The sequence below is a fragment of the Rissa tridactyla genome, chromosome 1 (assembly GCF_028500815.1).
Source record: "Rissa tridactyla isolate bRisTri1 chromosome 1, bRisTri1.patW.cur.20221130, whole genome shotgun sequence".
Lineage (NCBI taxonomy): Eukaryota > Metazoa > Chordata > Aves > Charadriiformes > Laridae > Rissa > Rissa tridactyla.
In genome coordinates, this window is record NC_071466.1 from 185,339,538 (window position 1) to 185,348,752 (window position 9,215).

Here is a 9,215-nt window from a genome sequence, read left to right on the forward strand (position 1 = left end):
TCTTTCCTGCTTTCACTTCTTCCGCTCTCCTTCAGACTAATGCATTGGAGCTTTCTCTTCTCCCCTCCTCCACAGGCACCCAAAACCATTCACTTTTCAAATTCTCACAAGGTTTTGCAAACTTCTTAGCACGTCTCTTTTTTTTCTCACAAAGAAATGTCTTTGGTTTTCGTTTACTTTATAGAGTTTCCCATATGATCTCAGGGACTGTAAAGATGAACTGATTTCAGAGGAAGTACTTAGGTCCTTTTCACCCAGCCTCGCAAATAGACTACCATACAGTTTTACAGTGGGATTTTCTGAAAGTACAAAAGAGGGGAGAATTTTTGAAAGATGCGGTGATAAAGAAACAATGAGAAATGCTGCAGTCTCATGGCAGTGAGTATGGCAGCCAACTGATGCATTAGTGTTACTAAACTATGGTTTGCCTTCGATACTGGAGAGCGTAACTGAAAATGTAACTGCACGACGTTTTCTCTGCGTCCTCCCGCTGCAGCTCAGCCATACTCACCTGCTACCCTGCACACTGGCCTGGCTCACAAATCTTCAGGGTTTGTGCTTTTTTTCCTGTAGCCGGTGTTATGTCCCTGAGCCCGCTCACCCTGCAGCCTCCCGGGGAGCCGGCGGATGCAGAAAGAAGCTGCAGGGGCGCAGGGGTGGGCGAGCCGCTGAGCCGGGTGTGCTGCCCAAAAGAGAAAGATGTCCAAGATGAAAACTTTAGCAATTGCTAATGAAAGGGATGGTTAGCTAAAGGCATGGCCAAAGGTCCCTGCCTTGGGCAGCCCTCCCAAGCCTCCCCCTGGTGCCAGAAAGGTGGGAGGGAGAGTTGCCGGCAGCTGGTTACCCTGCACAGGGCAAGGAGGCACCACCATCAGCCAGGTGCCCATCATGATGGGGGCTGCTGGCCCCTCGGGTCTTCTTCTCACCCTCCCCAGTGGGGTCCCAAGCAGGCCAGTGTCACCGAGGGCTCCAGCAAGCATGACTGGAGTTGTAGGGAATGGCTGCATTTTTGGAGTTGGCAATGGGGCTCGCTGAAGCCGCAAGCCACAGGGGAGGAAAGCAAGCCAGAAGAAACACAGGAGGAAAAAGAGCCCTAGAGAGGAACAGAAAAGAGAATAATTTCATGATTGTGAAGAAGAGAGAAAGTACACCCACTGTTAAATGAGAAGGGAGATGAGAAGAATGTCTGTGCAAAACATCCGAAATCCCAAAGTGATTTCATGGTTATTTGTTTGCCTCCTTGCTTTCCCTGAACAAGAAGGGAGAAAAGACTTTGTGGGAATAATCCTGGATGAGGTACATACAATAGAATGTGTGAAGAACTGAACATCAGCCAGCCCAGCCCATAAAGTGGCTCAGTTAATAAATATTCATAATCATTTGAAATTATTTTGAAATCATGTGAAAAAAGGTTGGAGAAAACCATACATGTTGACAGTCTCCAAGGGAAACCTGAGTCATTACTTAACTCTTGTTACTTAGTGCCCACAAGGCTATCTTCTATCCCACTGGCACATTAACATAATAAAATAAATCACTGTGAGCCAGAACCCTTTCCTGCTGACTGTGAGCAATTGCTAGCATTTATGCGCTCAGTGAAATCAAGGAGTCTGAGTAGCGTGGAGGTCCAGATCACCATCTGAACATGGAGTAAGTTTTTTCAGACTTCACTTGTTTCTGACTCTTAGCCAAAGATACATAAACCTTTCCCCGTCCTGGCTTTCAAGCTGACAATGAGCAAATTCTTCCCGGAAACCAAAGGAGCACTGGCTCCCGGCACAGCAGAGCGTCCCAGGGCAGCCAAGAAGTGGTGGGCAGCAACGGCCAGTGCAGCCGAGGCCCATGCAACAGCCAGTGCAGCCCTGCAACAGCCCGTACAGGCAAAGTGCAGGCAGATCATTCCTCCTTCTTCTAAACAGCCACAGATCAAATACACAGCCATGTGGCCATGTGTGTGCCGCTCTCTAGAAACATATTCTCTATTGTTATGGAAAGCTTTTGCAGTGATGAGTTTTGGTGCGACAAAACCGAGATGTAAAACTTGCTCGTTCCCTAGGGAAATGGTCAGCCTGGTCCATAGCCTTGAGGGGCCTCGGGTTTGTCACTCCATACCAAAACATACCAGTGACACTGTATGCTTTTCTATTTGCAGTCAATTAAAATATTCTGAAACACAAGGATCGTGTAAAAATTGCAAAGTCACAAACAAGGTTCTGACCTTGACTTCGTAAGTTCATTTCCTGAAAATAAATCAACAGAAAACAGTAGGTTTGATGCAATTTTCCAGGAACCAGATAGGAAGGAAAAGGGGGTATTTTCTTCTGGCCAAGAGATTGATGACGATATTCACATTTGAAGGGAGGAATTTGCCTTGACTCATAGGAAATATCTTTGTTTTCGGGGATTTAAAAACAGCCTTTGTGGAACAAAATAGATGGCCTGAACTATGCCTGTGTTTCGAGGAAGGATAACTTTGCCTATTAAAAAGAATAACAAGATGAAGAAGTATTTTAATGGAATGTGAGGGCGTTTTCATTTTTCTTTATAGCTGGCTGCACCAAAGGCAGATGACAGTGGTGAATTATTTTAAAGAGCATAGCAACATATTAATTCAAAGTTGTTTAGATTTTGGATAATTAATTTGGGTTATGTTATTATTGTCAAGCTGTTTGCTTTTCTCGAAGACACAAAAATGGATAAATTCTTTGCTCTGAAGAGATATCAGTCTTAACAGTGGCAATCTCATGTAATGTTGGTACTAGCTGTCATGTATTTACTGGAGGTCACTTTTTTTAAACCTACCAGAAAGTTAACAAGGATTAATTGAGGCAGTAAGAGAAACAGATCTGCAAATCTCCTCCAAAATCCAGTCAAGGTGCTCACTCATCTTCTAATCAACTTTTCTATGCAAAGAGTGGTTGAAACTTGTTAAAACCAACTTCAAACCTGACAGCGTCATTATTACAGTCCCAGGGTTGGGGTTTTTTGCTGGAACATAAGTATTTGTACTCCAAGTGCAATGACGGTGCCAGAGAGGACTAGCGGCACTTGAAAGAGGACCACAACTTAAAAGCAAAGTTTGCATTCATTGCACTGTGCTTGGGGCTCTGGGAACCCAAATTAAGTATGTGCTTTAAGCAGCCTGAATGGTCCCACTAACTTTAACGCTTATTTTAAAGTAGTTTTGGACTCGAGCCTAAAATATGTTATTTTTGTACTCAAGTCCTCCTATACAGAATTAATTTGGAAATGGAAAAAAGAACATGGAGCTCAAACTTTGCACTGAAACAAGCAAGTAACTCAGGCACATGCCGAGAAAGGTGACAGGGAAAAGCCCTGCGGCATGAGAAGAGTTACCCCAACTCCCGGGCCTGCTGCTGATACCTAATCCTATTACAAATCGTGCCTGGACCGTTACCAAAACTCTTCTCGTGATATTTTTGCAATTCAAGGCCAAAACACCTGTGTGTGTTTCACAGCATAGGGCATGGCACCCGGAAGAGTAGCTATGGCGTCGGCATGGCCAGGCAGTCCAACAGAGGAAAACCAAGTTGCGCTTCTGGGATGCATTTACCAGCTATTTGGTCTTTGAACAAATCATCTTTTCGGTTTTATGGGCTCTTACAAATATTCCCAGTTGCAGCAAGTCCAGAGGAGGGCCACAAAGATGATCAGAGGGCTGGAGCACCTCTCCTATGAAGACAGGCTGAGAGAGTTGGGGTTGTTTAGCCTGGAGAAGAGAAGGCTCCGGGGACACCTTATAGCGGCCTTCCAGTACCTAAAGGGGGCCTACAGGAGAGATGGGGAGGGACTCTTTATCAGGACGTGTAGTGATAGGATGAGGGGTAATGGTATAAACTGAAAGAGAGTAGGTTTAAATTAGATATTAGGAAGAAGTTCTTTACTGAGGGTGGTGAGACACTGGAACAGGTTGCCCAGGGAAGCTGTGGATGCCCCATCCCTGGAAGTGCTCAAGACCAGGCTGGATGGGGCTTTGAGCAGCCTGGTCTAGTGGGAGGTGTCCCTGCCCAGGGCAGGAGGGGTGGAACTAGATGATCTTTAAGGTTCATTCCAACTCTAATCATTCTATGATTCTACAATTCCCTTAATTTCTCACAGATGCCCTTTCATGGTAAACATTTTGAGGAACTTCTCAGATAATGGACCTGAAGATATTTCAGGGAAGACGTGGCCACTTTTGGAAGAAGGCCTCTCGGCAGGGGAATTAGGAAGACGAAGAGAATGACCTCAGCGTGGCTGCTGTGTGCATATCTTGTTTAAATGCCGGTGTCACCCAGCAGCCGCCACCACGCCGTGCAGGCCACCCCACACACAAAATGGCTTCAGAGGGAGGGCAGCGTCTCTGCTGTGTGCGCCAGGGCCCTTGCACGGGCTGGCAAAGGCACGTTGTCCGTCAGGCGAGGTCATATGACGGCACCTGGAACAATATTGCTGTGTTTCCTTCCCGTTGACTAATTAGAAGCCAATCCCAGACATCAGAGAAAATTAGGAAAATTCCTGCCTGATGTTGTTAAGTATTCGAGTCATGAAAAAGCAACTATTTCCACAAAATTCACTTTTCATTCTCCTCTTCTTACAAACATTTTTTCACTCTGCTGTGATACCAGACCTTTTAACATTATTTTCTGTCTGATAAGTTTCCTGTGTAGGAGGCACCGTCCTGACGCACTGTATTAATCCTTAAAGAGGATCAAACGAGAAAAGATAAAAATATTCAAATTTCAGAGTTATTACAATCCTCTTGAGGATGATTCTCTTGTTTTCCATTTCCTGTCAGAATTTGATTTTGCAAATGAAGCTGACATATGCAAACCCTGATCGCATCTTGCTATTAGTTTTATATTTAGACGTACGAGCGTGATTTAGATTTAGCTTGGGATTATCAGAACTTCAGCTGCTCATTTCTTTGAATCTGGGCTCTGAAAAAAGCTCTGCAAGGGAAGCCCATCTAAGGACAACACCACGATAGGTCATTAAGAGCATTATATGCCATAATACGTTTCTATTAAAGAAAAAGCACCACCTGCTTCTCTGAAAGGTATATGCCTAACTCACAGAGCAGCAAAAAGGAAAAGAGACAGAACTATATATCCCAAACCAAATGCATACCCAAACTGATGTGGAAAAGAGAAATAAGCTAAAGAATGTTCAATTTGGACTTCAAAGAACTATCAATGAAATCTTTCTATGCATCTTAAACAGGTCTGCGGAAAGACTGCAGTGTAACAGAGGAACACATCTTCTCAGAAGCGTCCATTATACAATCATCTGTAGTGTTCCATAAGAATCATGATTTAATTCTGTTTTTGTGAACTTTGTCACAACATATTATCTCCTTCACATACTGTAAAATGAAAAATGAGAATATGCTATCATACATATCAAAGTTGTATTCAATGAATATTTGTATCAAAAGGCGTCTCTTATGGTAGCCAAAAAAGGCATAAGAACATAAGCAAGAAAAGTTTTGTAGATAGAGGTTATATCTTTTGTTAGATTAACTCGTTTAATTCAAAAAATAATAATAATTTTTAAAAAAAGAAAGCTTGCAGGAGCACAAGCTCTTGTGCAGGCCTGAAATAGAAGGAGCAAATGTAAGTTGGCTAAATTGCATTGCACATCACAATCTGCTCCTTTCCCTTCCTGACGTCAGGCAGGTGAAGCACTACCCCTCCCCACACTTTAGGGGATAAACTCATCAAACCTCTCCACTTTGCTGCGCAAGCACCAGCTACCTGTTCTGTCAGGTGGCCTAACTTAACCCAAACCTCATTTGGCTTGGAGCAGCTTCTCTCCACTTCTGCTGAGCTTTGAAGTTTGCTTCAACACCTTTACCTGAAGAAGGCCTCGTGTGCTCAAAATTTTGCTTTACTCCGCGTACAAACCTCGGTTTGCCAGCGTCTGTTATTGCCCTCCGTCTGCAGGAGCTGTGTCCCGGGCCATTGCCATCCCGCTGATATGCTAACACACAATCATCCAAATGACTGGAAACCGGAGGGCAAGTTTTACTGCAGCAGCATGACAACAATATGAACAGTTCAAGCATTAGTGTAATGACATTAACAGCCTCGTGTCACTGGCATGGGAGAAAATAAACACTTTCACAGTAAGAAATAATTTCTTAGGGAAAACGATAGGCTTGCGAATGAAACATGAGTGAATTCTGTATGAATTTTAGACTGGATAAATGCAGGAGGAGGGGTCGTTTTTGTTAGCAGGCGAATAGTTTCCACTAGATTTTCAACACTAGACTGCCAAGTTATTTTTTAAAGTTTTATTTCACTCTCCAAATGTACAGCGTGGACTCCAAAACTCTAAGAGAGCACGCAAATAAATATCCGTACTCAAACATCCCCGAATGGACCACCTCGGTTTTGCATATCGTTGCCAAGATGAGGAAGGGCGCAGGGTGAGCTTGCTGTCCCCGTGTCCCATCAGGAATACCAGGGCGATGCCTGGATCAGCTCTGCAGGTGAGCTGGCAGTGGGGTATTTTAATTAGGAAAGTGTCATGCCCTGAAGCTAGGACAGAGAAAAGTTCGTCTGTCCTTAACTAATGGCATTGGCGCTCCACCCTTTCCATGATGCAACGCGATATAATGTTATCTATGATATAACCTAGCCTTAATAAAGGGGAAAAAAGGTAAGGAAAAAGGCAGGGGAAAAAAACATTAATTTTAATCCGGAAATTTTCCAAAGATGAGATTAAAACAATGAGGAAAAAACCCTCCATTTTTAGAAGCCCCAGTGCAGCACTGTTGCGTGCAAAAGGCCTGAAGAAGGCAGCCTTCGGTTGTGTTACCGTCCTCTTCACATTACACAGCTCATCAACTCTGTTGTCGCAGCATTTTCAGGCAATTGATTACCTGGTTAGGAAACACAACTTAATGAGTCGTGAGCAGCAGTGTTTGTTGTGAGTGGCACATGTTTGTTTAATCCACACGAGAAATTAAATGAAAAGCATCAGTAGCCGTTTCAGACTAGCTGAACGTCAGAGAAAAGCAAATAGCTTTATGTATGTAATACTACATGCTGGCACCGAACCCTCCTGCCTGAAAACTAAAAGGCAAACAAGGAGCAAGTGAATGCTTGTGCCCATGGAAGCCACGTACGTCGTCACAACAGCCAGCCATGAAATTGAAAGCAAATATTTGCTCTGCTTAAAAAATGCTCAGATTGTAATAATTGCACAGTGCTGTAAGCTTTGAGAGCTTCTTGGTCGTTTATGGACGTTGCCTTCTCTACTTGCTGAGTATTTACTGTGAGTGGGGTGATGTTTCCAGAAATTTGCTATCCGTCACTCCCCTGGCTAAACCCAGAACATTTTCAAACAGAATTATGAAGTGAAACAAGTTCTGATATACCATATTTTTAGCTTCCTAGGTCCCTATAGCACAGGCTGCTGTGTTGGTTTGGGGTTTTCTCACTGCCGGCAGTGGGCATGCCCCAAAGTCTCATCGCTCTTTCCCTTCAGGTCCTGATTCAAGTTTCTTAAAACCACTATCAAAATCTGAAAAATTCCTAGGCTGGCCGTGCTCCAACCATTAGGTGGTTTGGGGGGAGTTGTTGGGCTGGATTTGTCCTGTCTCAGCCAAGAAGGGAGGAGGGCAGTCAGCCCTTTCTAGCTGTTGCTGACGGCGGATCTGCCACTCGACGCCTGGGTTTTTCACACCCCTCACCTTTGCACTAAACCATAAACTTCAGTGCAAAAATACCCAAAGAATGCAGAACCCAAGAAAAAAATGCAGACATGTTTCTTTTATGCGGAAAGCAGGAATAAATGTGGGTTTATAATCCAGAGAGCCGCGTAGATCTTATAGGGCTGCGCTTCCCACCGCAGGGTGCAGGGCAAGCTCCCGTGCTCCCTCCAGGCTGTCACATAAAGTGTCCTTTCTCAGTCTTACTGGAGGTTTGCATCACCTGCCCCTTCCCCTGTATTTTCAGACATCCCTCAGGGAGTCTGGCAACTCTGTGACCCTGCTCTGGTCCCACCACCCCAGCCCTGCCCCGGCCACCTCCAGTGCTGGTGTGTCTCCACTGAGGATGCCTGGGTCCCAGAAAGGGACTTGCTCTGGTACAGGGCAAACAACAGCACAGCGGGGACTCTTGAGCACCCAGTCTGGGAAGGGGACAAGAAGGGGTGGGAGAAAAAGTCCCTTGTCCAACGGTGGGAAGTCGGGGCCCAGACAAGTTCTTGTGGACAACTCACGTCAGTTAAAAATGCCAGCACAGGCTTTGGGGCAGCAAAGCAGCCTGGGCACCACCTGCCTGTTTCTGTCTCTGCACCGGCCCTTCTGGGAACTGATCTGAGCTCAAGGCTTGGGGAGTGTTCTTCTTAACCTGGACCCCAGCCTGGCTCAAAGCAAAAGAGACGTCTGTGCAACCACAGCCAATGATGGAGGCATGCTCCTCCCCGGGCTGCTCCTTCCCTCTGGACCCTTGTAACTTCTGAGCAATTATTTACATCGTTACTTCCTGGTCATCCCATTATGGACCAAATTTGAGAAAGTATTTCAGTGCAGGCTATATTTTATTTACCTGCCTGTCTTCATTGACTTCAAGGAGCTTCCAGTCAGCCCTAACAATGCCTGAGACTGCCGAAGATGTGACTTCCCGCAGCCCCCCGCACACGGGGAGTGAAGCGGGGTGATGGACTCTGCAAAACCGGCACCGTGACTCTTCTGAAACCAGCATTTTTAGATGACAATCTTTTAGAAAAGCATCTGCAACCTGAATCAGGTAGAATTTGCAATGAACATTAATATTTCAGAACACATTTACAAAATGCACTTCCTCCTTCCTTTTACAACCGCATCAGGGTAATAGTAAAAACGTATTGGTCCAGGCAGGTTTGTGTATGCCAGTCCATAACAATATTTCCAATGCGACTTCGGTAACTGAGCACACAAAATTTGCAGGATCAGGCTATGATTTGCTGCCAAGGCAAGGCTTTAGGAAGACAGCGTTTTCTAATGGCCATTTTGAACTAAGAACACTCCGAAAAACTGCAGTCTAGTTCACGCATCAAATACACATTCTAAACCCATTTGCATCTTTTTAAAAATTTATTTATTATAGACATACAGTAGACATCTGCTAACATATAATGTATGCTCTACATATATTTGTAAATTTTCTCTACAAAATAGTAATATAGATATATTTATATATACTACATATTGTAATATATCTTCT